The following is a 16141-nucleotide window of genomic DNA, read 5'->3' as shown; positions in this document are numbered from 1 at the left end:
GTTGGAGTTTGTACCTCACTTTCTACCATTGAAGGTTCACTAGGGGCATATTCCATCTCCACTACACATTCCATTCTCATGGCATATTCGACTTGTTCCTCAAGCTCCTCATACCCATCGAACTCAAATTCCATAACGTAATCATCTAGCTCTTCCTCTTTCATGGTATGAAATTTGGTTGCTTGTTCTACTTTAGTGGATTGTGATGCTTCCTCGAGAATATCATTTATCAATATCGATTGCTCATAGCCGAGCTCTTTGTTGGCTAGAGCGGCTTCAAGGAGATCTACTTTTAATTCCCAATGCTTATTTTTGGCCTCACTTGCTTCAAAGGCTTCCAATGCTTGCAAAGGGTCTTTGATGAGAGTAGTACTCAAATGGTCCTCTACACAACAATCTATAATATCCATCTTGCAAAATACACTAAGAGAAAAGGGTGGGAAGTACCTTGAGGAAGTGCTCTCCCTCAAGGTAAAGAAAGACACAACTATAACCAATTAATGAAAATCAAATCAATTTAACACCGTCCCCGACAACGGCGCCATTTTTGGTTCGGTTCAAAACTCGTCGTCAAAAGCTAACAACCAAAACAATATTTGTAACTTCACAAACTACTCTTAGTAAAAAGGTAAAAAAAAGGTCGGATCCCAAGAGACGGGTATTGAAGTAGGATTTTCAATTATAAGTAGTTATGTCTAGGGGGTGTCACAAGTTGGGTTGAGATGAGGTGTATTCTAAACTAATCAACAATATGAATGTAAATTAATGAAAACAAAGCAAAGTAATTAAAGGGGTTTGTAAACAAATGATTAAAAGCACTAGGGTATCATGGGTTCATAGGGGAATCATGGGAATAGATTATACAAACATGTTCTCAAATAGATTCAAGCACTTATTCTTGTGATGGGATCGAGTTGGTGTATATCTTACAATCCCTAGGAGAATTTAGGTCCCGGAGCCGAGTCGTCTAGACTGTACAACACCTACAAGTCGACTAAGTCTCCTCCTATTCAACTCTACGCATGGTCTAATGAAGCTCGAGTTGGTTTATGTCTTACAAGCCTCATTGAAAAGATAAGGGATGGTAAAAAAATGTAAGGATTCATAGGCTCGCATTTCATCAAACGTAACATGTGCATAGGTTGAAATCACAAAAAGCAAGTAAATTAATTATACAAACATATTAGATTAAGCATAGATTAATTTCCATGTTTGTTTCCCCTAATTCCCAATTAACCCTAACTAAAGAACTACTCACTCTTGATCAAGTTTAGCATGCGAATAAGGATGTCAATCATACTAATAAAGCAAAACATGATGAATGAATGATCCTCCTCAACAAACTCCTCAACAAGCTCCGAACAATGAGATGGCAGAGTTGCGCAGTCTTTTGCAACAAACTTTGTCAATGCAGTAGAAGCAGACGGCTCAAATTTCTAAGCTGATTGCCCACAATAAGATGCTAGATACTCAGGTGGCTCAGATGGCACTTCAAAACCCATCAAAACAGGCCATGGGTCTTCCTCCTCAAGGTAAACAAGCACACGAGCAAGCAAATGTTATTCAGCTGAGGAGCGGTACTACATATGAAAATTCCGACCTACAAAGGCTTAATAATGATGTGCCCACTGCTGATGATGAGGCACCTTTCATGCATCCCAAGGGATGGGGTAATTTGGAGCTTAGTGATGATGAAAAAGAACCTGACGAAGTTGAAACACGAGCTGACGATAAAAGCAAAAAGAACGAGAAAGCTGACCCTGCTGAGGTTCCTCGATCGAGTCAGCCCAAGCTCGATCGAGGATCCAGTGTGCTCGATCGAGTCACCTCCAGGCTCGATAGAGGCACCTTCTCGACAGACAACGGTGTTTCAAAACTTGATTCTAAGGTCAAGCAAGCGGAGCCCATTACTATTGCACTACCTTTTCCTCATCGGCATCAAAAATACAAGCTAGATAAGCAGTTTTTTAAGTTTATGGAGGTCGTGAAGAACCTACAGGTAAGTGTTCCCTTCACCGAATTAATTACTCAAGTGCCGGCTTATGCAAAATTCATGAAGGAGATTTTGACAAGGAAGAGATCCTTTGATGCGGTGGAAACTATTGCTTACACTCAGAAGTGCAGTGCCATGTTGCCAATCAATTTCACCGCCAAAATTAAAGGACCCAGGAAGCTTTTCTATCCCTTGTCATATTGGTCATCTTGCTATTAGTAAAGCTCTTTGTGATTTAGGAGCTAGCGTCAGGGTTATGCCTTATTCTATTTGTAATAAATTAAATATGGGTCCGTTGACAGTTACTAATATGACACTACTGGATGGCCGATAGATAGATCATTAAACACCCATTGGGGGTGTTGGAGGATGTTCTCGTTCGTATTGGGAAGTTTTTCATTCCCGTTGATTTCGTTGTCATGGATATGGCTGAAGACAACCACATCCCTATCATTTTGGGCATACCGTTCTTACACACTGCGGGGGCGGTTATAGATGTTAGGCAAGGGAGATTGACTTTAGCTGTGGGGGGATGATACAATTGTCTTTAACTTGGAAAAAGCATTAAAACATCCCATGATAGAAGAGACTTGTCATAGTATAGATGTTGTTGATTTTACTATTGATGAGTGTCTTTCTATGTGTTTGGACAGGGATCCTCTAGAGATTGCCCTAGTCACGGATTCAGCTGATCAGACGGGTTCATGGAGTCCAGAAGTTCATCGGATTGAGAATCTTCTAACTGGAGAGGAATGCCCCCATCAAAGAGTATATAGTTTGGGTACCGCACCTAAGGTAACTGAGGTAAAGAAACCTGAACTAAAACCTCTTCCCTCTCATCTTAAGAAAGAATTTCTTGATGACTGTTAAATGAACCTAGTGATTGTCAATGCTAGCCTAACTGAAGGTCAACTATCTGCTTTGTTGACTGTTTTGAGAACTCATAAAAAGGCCATTGGGTATAGCATTGATGATCTGAAAGGTATTAGTCCTGATTTTTGTATGCACCGAATTCATTTGGATGAAGGCCACAAGCCTAGTGCGCAGGTCGAGATTTACTAAATCCTCCAATGCAGGAGGTGGTGAGAAAAGAGGTACAGAAATTACTTGATGCTGGTATTATCTACTCTATATCTGATTCTAAATGGGTCAGTCCTATCCATGTTGTACCTAAGAAGGAAGGTACTACAGTAGTAAAAAATGATAAGAATGAATTGATTGCTACTAGACTTGTTACAGGATGGAGGATGTGCATTGACTATAGGAAGTTGAATACGACCACTAAGAAAGACCATTTCCCACTTCCTTACATTGACCAAATGTTAGAGAGATTGGCATGTCATAGTTACTTCTGTTACCTAGATGGCTACTCCGGTTTCTTTCAGATACTCATTCATCCTGACGATCAGGAAAAGACCACTTTCACATGTCCATATGGTGTATTTGCTTATAGGAGGATGCCCTTTGGTTTGTGTAACACTCCTGCTACTTTTGAGCGTTGTATGATGGCCATATTTTCTGATTACATAGAGTCTATCATGGAGGTCTTTATGGATGATTTTAGTGTATATGGTACTGATTTTGATGTTTGTTTGAGAAACTTGACTAAAGTTTTGCAGCGCTGCGAGGAGAGCAAGCTTGTTCTCAACTGGGAGAAGTGCCACTTCATGGTTACTGAAGGGGTGGTGCTCGGTCACTTGGTGTCAGGTAAGGGTATTTAAGTGGACAAAGCTAAGGTTGAGGTAATGGAGCAACTCCCGTACCCGGTTAATGTTAAAAGTGTGCGTAGTTTTCTTGGTCATGCAGGGTTCTACCGCCGCTTTATTAAGTATTTTTCTAAAATTGCTCAACCTCTAACTCGGCTGCTCCATAAAGATACACCTTTTGTGTTTACTGACAAGTGTGTTAAGTCCTTTGACAGGATTAAACAAGCTCTTATCTCAGCTCCCATAATCTGATCACCGGATTGGAGCCTTCTCTTTGAGATTATGTGTGACGCCAGTGACTATGCCGTTGGAGCTGTTTTGGGGCAGGGAAAGGACAAGGGGTTATATGCCATTTATTATGCAAGCAAGACTCTTGATGATGCACAAATTAACTATGCTACTACGGGGAAGGAGCTTCTTGCAGTTGTCTATTCTTTAGACAAATTTAGAGCTTATCTTGTTGGTTCAAAAGTTATTGTTCATACTGACCATGCAGCTTTGAAATATCTTTTAACCAAACAGGAGGCTAAACCTAGACTTATTAGATGGATTTTGTTATTACAAGAATTTAATTTAGAAATCCGTGATAAGTCTGGTGCTGAAAATGTTGTTGCAGATCATTTGTCTAGGCTGAGATTTGTAGGAAGAGAGATCTTGCCCATTGACGACTCTTTTCTAGATGACCAACTTTTAGCTGTAGCTGCGAATACTCCATGGTTTGCAGACTATGCCAATTATTTCGTAGGAGGTATGCTTCCTCCTGACTTATCCTATCAGCAGAAGAAGAGATTTTTGCATGACGTGAAGCGGTATTTCTGGGACGATCCATATCTGTTCCGGGAGTGCGCAGACGGTATCTACAGACGATGTATTCCAGAGGGTGAGGTACGTGCCATCCTTTCTCATTGTCACTCTTCTTCTTATGGAGGTCATCATGGTCCTTCTAGGACATTTGCTAAGGTAATGCAGTCGGGTTTTTATTGGCCTACTATCTTAAAGGATGGTACTACTTTTGTCTGTTCTTGTGATGCATGTCAAAGGACGGGCAATATCTCGCAAAGGCATGAGATGCCTCAGACTGGAATCTTCGAGGTGGAGATTTTTGATGTTTGGGGCATTGATTACCAAGGGTCGTTCCCTACTTCTCATGGGAATCAGTATATATTAGTAGCTGTAGATTATGTTTCTAAATGGGTGGAGGCAATTGGCACCCCCACTTGTGATGCTAAATCTGTTGTTACGATGTTTCAGAAAATTATCTTTCCACGGTTTGGAATGTGATGTGACCATAATTAGAGCATATTTAGTCCCCGAATTAGCCTTGTTCCCATGCTTTTTAGTGCATATTTGGGTCATTTATTGTCTTTAGTTCTTTATTTTGCATATTCTTTGAGGTTTTGATCCCTTGGTAGGAAAGGAGTGCAAACCTTGCATTTTCATGGCAAAATGTGACTAAATTGATTGAATTCAAATGACCAAGCATCAAGGAGAGACAAGATTAGAAGGCCTTTGTACATACTATAGTAGATGGGAAATGATGAGAAAAGATCCTTGCATCCCCGAGGAAATCCACAAGGATTTTATGAAGAAAAAGGAAGAAAAGAAGAAGAAACGAGACTGTCCAGCAATCCGTGCGGATTGTCCTGAAGACGCCGGTCCTCCACCACCACAATCCGAGCGTCTTCACACCAAGACGCCCGGGCAGTAGCTCCAGAAGACGCCCGTCTTCTCCACAAGACGCCCGGGCAGAGACCACCGAATCCGCCCGTCCCGTGCTAAAGACGCCCGGATTCCAAGGCAGACCAATTTCGTTTCTTCAAGCTTCAAGAAAGATGCCCATCCTTCCAAAAACACCGGCGTTTCTTTAAGTAGGGACTTAATCGTCGTTTAAGCCCTTAGTTAACCCTAATTCCTACACCTAATCCCCACTATAAAAACACCATTAGTATAATTAGAAGAGCATGTTCTTCTTCGCAATCTTTAGTGTAGTTAATATCAATCAAATCTCTCTTTAATATTGTAATCAACAATTAATCAAGTTTTAATACAAGTTTTATTTCCTTAATCTCTCTATTGTTCATCCTTTATTTTGGGTAATTGAAGATTATTTGGGTTATTATTGGGAGATTGACAACCTCTCAATCAAGCATCAAGTACTTCTTTTATTCTTTGCTTTATTATTGGAATCATTAGTAGGTATAATTCTCTTAATCAATCTTTAATTATTGTTAATCACTTTCATTTATTCATCATGTTTCACTTTGTTGGTATGATTGACAACCTTGTTAGCATGTTCAACATGATAATGAGTGAGTAGTTCCTTAGCTAGGGTTAATGGGTAATTAGGGGAAACCAACATGGAGAATGATTCATGCTTAAATTAATATGGTTTCATAGTTTATTTTGCTTGCTTGTTGTGATCTCAACTCATGCACATGTTATGTTTGATGAAATGCGAGCCTATGAATCCTTGCATTTTTTACCCATCACCTATCTTTTCAATGAGACTTGTAAGACATAAACCAACTCGAGTCTCATTAGACCATGCATGTTGTTGAGTAGGGAAGACTAAGTCGACTTGTAGGTGTTGTACAATCTAATCGATTCGGGTCCGGGACCCAAACTTTCCTAGGATTGTAAGATATAAACCAACTCGATCCATCACAACAATAATTGCTTGCTTATAATTTGAGAACATGTTTGTATGATCAATTCCCATGAATCCCCTATGACCTCAGGACACCCTAGTACTTTTTATCAATTGTTTACATCCCTTTTAATTCATCTTGCTTGTTTACTTTCATTGCTATTTAGTTTAGTGATCTTCTACATCAACCCCAATTGTGACACTCCTAAGACACCACTAGTTGCAATAGAAATCTCATCTCAATTCCCGTCCCTTGGGATCCGACCTTTACTTGCCTCTTTACTAATTGTAGAGTTGTTTGTGAAGCTATAAATTGTGTTTTGGTCCAGGTGCTCCTAACGACAAGTTACCGAAAAGATATAGTTTCCGACCAGAATGCCTCGTGCGGTGATCAGTGATGGAGGAAAGCATTTCAATGAACGTCATCTTAATTCTCTTTTGAAGAAATATGGCGTTACACACCGCAGAGGACTAGCTTATCATCCTCAAACTAGTGAACAAGTAGAGATTTCCAACAGAGAGCTGAAACAGATCTTGGAAAAGGTAGTAAGCAAGAACAGAAAGGATTGGAGTCGGAAGCTAGATGACACTTTGTGGGCTTACCGTACTGCATTCAAGACGCCGATTGGAGCATCGCCGTACCGTCTAGTCTATGGCAAATCTTGCCATTTACCTGTGGAGCTTGAGTACAAGGCTATGTGGGCCATAAAGGAGCTGAATATGGATCTCTCACTGGCGGGTGAGAAACGACTGATGCAGTTGAATGAGCTTGATGAGTTTCAACTGCATGCCTATGATAGTGCTCGAGTGTACAAGGAGCGAACGAAGAAGTGACATGACAAGCATATTTTGCCAAGGGAATTTCATGTTGGTGAGAAAGTTCTCTTATTTAACTCTCGTTTAGGTTTGTTTCTAGGTAAGCTGAAGAGTAGATAGTCTGGGCCGTTCACTGTAGCTGATGTGAACAAATTTGGGTCAGTTACACTGCAAACTGACAAAGGAGAGACCTTCAAAGTGAATGGACAACGATTGAAAATCTACTACGAAGGAGCGTATGTTGGGGTAATAGAGGCTTTGGACCTCTTTGCCATTGATTCTTCTTGCTGATGAAGAATTACGGTCGTGCGGGACCGCAAAAACCAGCGCTACCGAGAGGCAACTTGCATATTGTAACTTATTAATTTGTAATTAGGATTTCAATTTAAGTATTGTATTTGCTTTTACGTTTTCCTTGAATTTTGAGAGATGAGAGGAGGGAATTTCATATGTTTTCTGAGTATTTTGTGCAGGCATTGACGGAAATTGAAGTTAGGAATAACAAAGAACGAAAAAGGATGCCAGCAGGTGGTTCCTCGATCGAGTCAGGCTAGGCTTGATCGAGGAACCAGTGTGCTCGATCGAGTGCAAGTGTGGCTCGATCTAGGCACCAATAAGGGAATTGAAATTCTTTAAAACGAGAGTTGGCTAGTCAGGATTTTGGTTCCTCGATCGAGCCAGGCCAGGCTCGATTGAGGCACCTTGCTGAACCCGGTTCCGCGTTTTTCCGAACCGGTTTTATGCATTATTTGTTCTTAATATTTCCAATTTCTTTCGTCATTCCGTCATTCTTATTTGCTATTTCGCCTGCACTACTCCTCTTTCTCTCTTAATTCTTCATCATTCATCATCAAATCTCTCTTAAAACTTGGGTTTATTTGCTTATTAAGTGTCTATATCAATCTCTTGCGCTTATTTTTGCAATTTCATTGCTATATTTGCTAAGGTAAGTCCCGATTTGTTCTCTTTTGTCCCGGAAAAATCTGAAATTTCTTTCTTAAAACTTGAGTTTATTGTATTGAATCTTCCATTGCTCATATACAATTGCTACTGCCTTGCTTTTTACCCCTTTACTTGTTGAATTTCATGCCTAATTTGCTAATTTGGGAATTAGGGTTCTTCAAAATCCGGGTTCAAATTATGCATTAAATTGGATAGAAATTGTGTTTTTATGCTTGGAATCTTCATTATTTGATAAAATCTATTTTTAAAAGGTGAAGTAGAGAAGGGCATTGGGCGCGGGTCAGACGTGTAACACCCATAATTTTTATAAAATCTATTTTTGGCCTTTAGTCACAAATTTATATTTTTAAATTATTTTTATAAAATATATATATATATATATATATATATATATATATATATATATATATATATATATATATATATATATATATATATAATTAGGTTCAAATGAGTCCTCTTAAATTAGATGAGTCTAGGAGTCCTCATCTAAACCCTTTGATCAAAAATATGAATGGCTGAGATTAAAGCAAAATAAAGGGTTGGGATATAAAAGACTACAAAACCCTAGTCACTCACAGCTCTCTCATTTCATTTCCTCACCAATCTTTCACTTATCTCTCTTCCTCCTTTTTCCCTCCAATCTCTCTCCAGCTCACCGGCAGCCCACCACCGTCGGCAACCCACCATCACCGGCAGCCCCCACCCGTTTCATCTCCCACTACTCTTACCCACCTCCTTCGACAACTGACACCACAACAGCCGCTCCCACTTGCGCCGCCACCCCCTTGCCTCGCCGCCCCTACGTTCGCCGCTGTCCCGTCACCACCTCTACTCCTTTCTCTTTTTTTTTTCTTTCCAGATCTGAGTATACGGCGACCTCATTATCCCTTCATCTCTCCCGTGTCACCCTCATATCCTCTCCTGCCTCCTTCTCGGCACCACCCGCACTTCCTCCTTTTTTTTTCATTTCAGATCTGAAAATTGCCTATCTTATCGTGTGGTGTTGTGGACTGTTATGGTGGTTATTGGTGCCTTGCCGCCTCTCTCCCTTCTTTTTCTGTTTTTGTTTTTTTCATATCCCAGTAAGGAGGGTTTGTTGTTGGTGGTGGTCATTTGGGGTGATGTCGTGATGGCCATTACTTATCCATTTTTTTTTTAATCTTTAGATCCGGTGGTGCTTGGATAAAAGAATGTTTGTTGATGGTGAATCATTGATGGTGGGTCATTTTTGTTCATGATGGCGGTGGTGATGCTCTGGTAGTCCTTTTTTTTCAGATCTAGTGGTGCGTTGTGGTTGTAGAAGGTAGTGGTGGGTCAGGTGAGGTGAGAAAGGAGGTCGTGGTAAAGACTAAAATTTCTCCCATAAAGTATTAAAGTTACAGTGACATGGACTAGAATTACATTGTAAAGGACTAAATTTAGTTAAATTCAAATTAATATAAAGCTACAATCCTATAAAAAAAAATAAAGTTTCAAAGATAATGATTAAAGTTACAATCGTACAAAATTAAAGTTACATTCACAAAATAATAATATTATAAATCAGTAAAATTAATTAAGTTCAAATTTTTATATTGGAAATTGTCTAAAAAAAATTTAAGTTTCAATTTTTAGTGTTAAGGTTTCACTCGTAAAACATTAGTTATATTTATAAATCAGTAAAATAACATGAAATTTCTATATTAGAAATTGGCTAAAAAAATTAGTAAAACATTAAAGTTATATTTATAAATCAGTAAAATCAAATAAAATCAAATTTTTATATTAGCAATTGGCTAAAAAAATTAAAATTTTAATTTTTAGCATTAAAGTTTCACTCGTATAACATTAGAGTTATATTTATAAATCAGTAAAATTAAATAATTTCAAATTTTTATATTCGAAATTGTCTAAAAAAATTAAAGTGTCAAATTTTACCATTAAAGTTTCACTCATAAAACACTAAAGTTACACTCAAAAATCAATTTTATATATTTAAAATAAAGTTTTATAACATAAATTTATTTTTATTTATAAAATGAGCTTAAATATTAAAGTTATAATTCTAAAGAATTAAAATTACAATCCTGAATTAAAGTTTCTTTTATAAAATATTAAAGTTTTCATCTTAGAATTTAATATCTCAAGTATCAATCTTAGAACATCAATGGCTAGGATTAGGACTTAGTAACCTCACCAATTTAGGTGGACTCATTTAAACTTACCTATATTAAGAAGAATTGAAGGGCTGAGATTAAATCAATCTGACGATCCTAATCTCATGCGCCTCATTAAGGGTAGTATCGTCAATCAACTATTTTATGACACACAACCTAATTCGTCTTTCTTTTTTACGCAATTTTTTACTCGCCTTTTCTCTCTCTTCTGATTTCCTTTAAATACTTTCTCTGTTTCTCTAGCAATTTCTTTCTCAATTCTTGATTCCTACTGTTGATCCCTCATCACATTATCACGAAAATATAACATCTGACGAAATTAAATTATCTTCATTTAATTTCTTCACGAAAACTGAACCGGACTCCGAAACAGGATTCGCCGGAGAACGCACACGCGACGACGGAGAATTTACACGGAAACCTAGGCGGCGGAGGACGGTGAGGAGTGATAAATCGATTGCGGCAACGGCAGCGGTGTTGAGGTTTTGTGAGGTTGTGGTTTGTTTGGTTTCGTTTTCGGTTATGGCGGCGGATAAGCGTCGTGGTTGGGCTGTTGATTCTTTTGATCGTTAATTATATTGAGTTAAGGTCTTTGTTTACAACAATTTTCGTGTTTTGATTGATTGATGATTTAGGTTGTCGAAATTTAGTGATATGATTTTGCTGCGATTGAATTTTAGGTAAATGTTAGATTAATAATGTTGTTGTTGTTGATAATTCTGTTGTTGTTGAAGATTATCCAATGATTTAGTGTCTTGATTCTTTTTAGTTGTTTAGTAATGATTTAGTTGAATGCGTTTTGTTGATTACTAGCTTTTTGATGTAATTTCCGACCCGATTTTCATCATGGATCAGCTGAAAACAGGTTGTATATATATGTTGTTAACATAGTGTGTGACTGTGTGGTTTAGATGAGAAATTCAACATTGTTGCAGTGATAATTATGAATTTGATAGGTTTGATCAATTTGATGACTTTCATCAGTTAACTCAAAGAGGCTAAATTACATTATTACCTCTATTTGATGGACTGAATGACACAATTTCTAGCTTTGATTAGCTGTAGTGCATAGTTTCCTGTACGCGTTTTGTGCTCCCAAGGTACTCGATTATATGACGATTTATTTTATATAGTCTGATCTGCTTGACTTGCTCACTCGAGCTTCTTCTTTGTTTTTATCTGGTAATACTTCATATTAGAGCTATTAGTATTTGGCAGCTAAGTTGTTCAACCAATTGGCTTTTTCTATGCACTTAATTCAATTTGTGTTGGTGTTGGTGTTGGTATTGGTATTGATAAACTTGTTTGTTGTGAGTATACTTTTTTTTAAGGCTATTAGCTCAATGGCAGAGCATTGTACGATATTGTACAAGATGTGGTTCGAGTCCCTCACAGTAGAATAACAGCACAATAACACGCCGTAAAAAAAAAAAGAAAAAAAAAATCAAAGTCGTAAAAAAAATCAAAGTGACCGGAAAAACATCACAATAACAGCAGAATAACAGTAGAATAACAGCACAATAACATGTGGTAAAAAAAAGAAAATAAATCAAAGTGGCACCGGAGTAACATCACAATAATACCAGAATAACATCACAATAACATGCGGTAAAAAAAAGAGTAAAAAAATCAAAGTGACACCGGAATAACATCACAATAACAGCAGAATAACAGTAGAATAACAGCACAATAATACGTGGTAAAAAAAGAAAAAAAATCAAAGTCGTAAAAAAAATCAAATTAACAGCAAAATAACATCACAATAACAGCGGAATAACAATAACAGCACAATAACACATGGTAAAAAAAAAGAGAGAGAAAAAAAATCAAAGTCGTAAAAAAAAAAATCAAAGTAACAGCAGAATAACATCACAATAACAGCGGAATAACAATAACAGCACAATAACACGTGGTAAACAAAAAGAGAGAAAAAAAATCAAAGTCGTAAAAAAACTCCAGGTAAAAAAAGCACAATAATAGCATAATAACACGAGGTAAAAAAAATAAGAGTAAAAAAAATTTCAAGTAAAAAAAAATCCGGTACAAAAAGAAAAAGAAAAAAAGGTAACATAATGAGTAAATTAAAGAAAAACATAAGAGAAAACAAAAATCAAAGTGGTAAAAAAAAAAGCATAATAACACGAGGTAAAAAAAGGGAAAAAAAAATTAAAGTAAAAAAAAATGTAACATTAGAAAAAAGAGAAAATAAGTAAATGACAATGGTTTTATATGACATGTAAGATTTGATCTTGGCCACTCATCTCTAATATAATCTAGTGGCTGAGATTCCCCAACTCACAACTCAGAATAAGAACCAAAATCACCAAATCCAATCTCTCTCTCTCTCTCTCTCTCTCTCTCTCTCTCTCTCTCTCTCTCTCTATATATATATATATATATATATATATATATATATATATATATATATATATATATATATATATATATATATATATATATATATCCCATATATATACCCCTCCCCTCCCATCCAAAAGCAAAGGTAACACTTACCTTATTCGGACCATCCAAACCAAACTACTTATTTCTTTTTGGGTAAAAAACATTACTACAAGCCCCTCACACACCATTATTATTTACATAGAATGCCATTATATTTGTGGCCCTCTTTTAATTAAATTACAAGTGGACCTACTATATTTCCAATACTACCCATACTTTTTCCATTTTTTCTTATAGCAAGTGCCCCCTCCCATGTTACCTTTGGTTTGGATGGGAGGGAGTATATATATATATATATAGAGTTGAGATCCTGTGAGAACTCCTAAATATTTGAGAATTGAGAATTTGTGAATACAATATCACAGGTTCTTGAATACAATATCACGAAAAATTAGACCTTTGTCAAATTCTTTTTTTTAAAAAAAAAAAAATTATAATTTTTTTTTTGTGCAGGTGTTTTTTGTGTGTGATCTTTTATCAAATAACCTGTGATATTGTATTGAAAAACCTCTGATATTGCAACGAAATCCTCAATCATCAAAAAGATAATGTATGCTCACTTGATCTCATTCCTATATATATATATATATATATATATATATATATATATATATATATATATATATATATATATATATATATATATATGATAGTCAATATCATATTTATAGAATAGTCGAAATTTCTAGACGGTTTCGGTAGTAATAACCGTGTAGTATTTTGTTTGGGCTTAAGTTTCATTTGGGCTTTTCTTTTTCTCTAGAACACCCCTTTTTCCGCCTACCTTTTGTTGGAGTATGTGTCCTCGACAATAATGCGATCACATGTCTAAATCTCATATTAAGAATGCATGAGGGAAAGTAATAATTTATTGTCAACTGATCGACATTAATCGGTAATGATTGAATTGCCTGGCTAGAGTTTGACATTACTGTCGTATGACGGTGGTGATCAGTTGATCCCTTAAGGTCATACCTCTAGGGTAACACTCTTAATTGATTAATTAATTAATTGTATGATTGATACAAGTTAATTGAATCCTTAAAATTGAACGGATGATTTTGTGAGTGAAAATACATATCTTATTGTAATTCGATTAAATAAGATTCGTACTAAGTAATTAAATTGTTTTATTACTTAGGTTTATTTATTGTTTATAAAACAATTAAAATAAGAATGAATGATTTATTATAAATACAAGTTGTTGTGATTTATAATTCCATGACCCATTTTAAGTACTTATAATCATGAATTACTAGTTAATTTTTGTATGTGATTTATTTTGTTTATATAATGATTTTTAATAAGTTAAAAACGCATTATTAACAAACATGTCTAGTAACATGTCCAATATGTCACACTACATAAGCTGACAATTGACAAACTTAAAATGTACCCATTTTACCTTATGGGTTCCGTGTAAATGGGAGTGTAGGGAGTTGGTTGTGTTTAAATTTATTTAATTAAAAGTAACACAATTACACCCTGCTTATATTGGCTTGTATGCCTAAAATCTTGAGAAGAACATTTTGAGCATGGATTGGGCATACTACCCAAGGCCATCCGGCCAGCCACATGAAAAAGAGGAGTTTTCTCTTCTTTTTCAATTTATTCATTCTTACTAAAATTATATAGATAAATTTTTTACATTTTCTCTAGATCTTGTGAAGAACTAATAAGAAATAAAATTACAAAATCATTAATATTATTCCACCATTACTAGAAGTAGTATACAATAATATTAGTTATAATTTTAAGGGCTCATATTCTAATTTTTAGTATTTAAATTGGCATATGAATTAAGTGTGATTACCTTGGTACAATTCCTTGAGGAGTAGATCCTACTATTGGATCTAAGTTCATCCTTGGAACACTAGGATTTTATTAAGAAGACTAATTTGGAAGGTGTCCAATTAGTATAACCATTCGGCCCTTTATGTAAGTTGATCGATTTCTTTTTACTTTATGTTATTTTGTTAAGCATGCATAACATGAAGTTAGTTTATTACTAAACTAAATTTATTTAGTTATTAGAAATGTCTAATAAGAGGTTTATAAATCTTTCACCTTTCTCATAACACTCCATCTTCTTCCTTTGATTTTTCTGAAAATTAAACCCTCTAAACCTCCAACACCATTAACAAACCTTCTTAACATTCTTAGTTTCACCATAACTCATTCATTTCTTGACCAAATCCCACCATTTTCGCGCCATTCTCATTCTCTTTTCAATCTTCATCTTTCTAAGTAAGAAAGATCCTATCTTTCCTCTATTTAGAAAATTCCATCTTCTTAAGATGAGAGTTTTGTGCTAAATTTTGCTCTTATTGTGACTTAGGTGAAGGACTTGAGGACCCGGAAGAAGACTCTTACATTATTGACGAGGAATTGGACGAGTGAAGACACTTTCAAGGTAACGGTGATGGGTTACTCGACCAAGTGTCTAATTTGCATGTTTTGGCTATTAATTTAGTCTTCCAAATGTTAAAATATGAATTTTAATTGTGTTTTGCTTGAGTTTTGGTTGGATGTGTCTCACATGAGTTTTCTCACATGTTTGGATGAAAGTTCCATGCGTTATTGTCTCTAATCCGTAATTGTTGAATTTCCGTCTCAAATACGATGTTTTTCCAAGTTAGAATCATGCTAGGACATGTAAACAATTGTTTTGGAACGATTTTGGTTGGTTTTCAAGTGTTTGGGAGTCGATTTTGGACTATTGTACTCCCAGCCGGGGGGCCAGCGACCGGTAAACCTACAGGCTGGGAGTTCACTGTATGTTTTTGAAGAATTTCATGTATTTGTAATCCTACAGGCTGGGGTTTGGATTTGCAAGCTTGACATGAATAGTTTTGTAAATAAATACGTAAAATGTATTGGCTCTACCGTTTATCACTGAACTCGAATCAAATCAACATGGCACATTTTTTAGCCAAGGGTGACATGCAATATAGTTAAGACAAAGGAGAAAATGTACTGAAATGAAATGGAAAGTGCTTGATATGAAATACTTATAGTAAGTTCATTACTTTGTAATTAATCAAATATTATCATCGTACTCGGGATTAATACGACATGGTATGTAGAACCAAGGATGATTATGGATATGTCTAAAATGTTTGCAAGTGTGAATGAAAGAGGAGAATTGTTAAAATGAAGAAAAGGATGTTAAAATACTCTTTAAAGTGTAATTAACCAAATAATATTACAGAAACACGGAATTAACCGTCATGGTATGAAGAACCAAGGGTGATTTTGATTTATGGTTAAAAATGTTTATCATAAAAATGATTTGAAATGGTAAAAACCGTTTAAGAAAGGAAAGAAAAACGAAGTAAAACATTAAGGAATGATGAACTCAAACACGTTTAGTTCTGCACGGAGAAGCCATATG

The sequence above is a fragment of the Silene latifolia genome, chromosome X (assembly GCF_048544455.1).
Source record: "Silene latifolia isolate original U9 population chromosome X, ASM4854445v1, whole genome shotgun sequence".
Classification (NCBI taxonomy): Eukaryota; Viridiplantae; Streptophyta; class Magnoliopsida; order Caryophyllales; family Caryophyllaceae; genus Silene; species Silene latifolia.
This window is presented reverse-complemented; position numbering follows the sequence as displayed.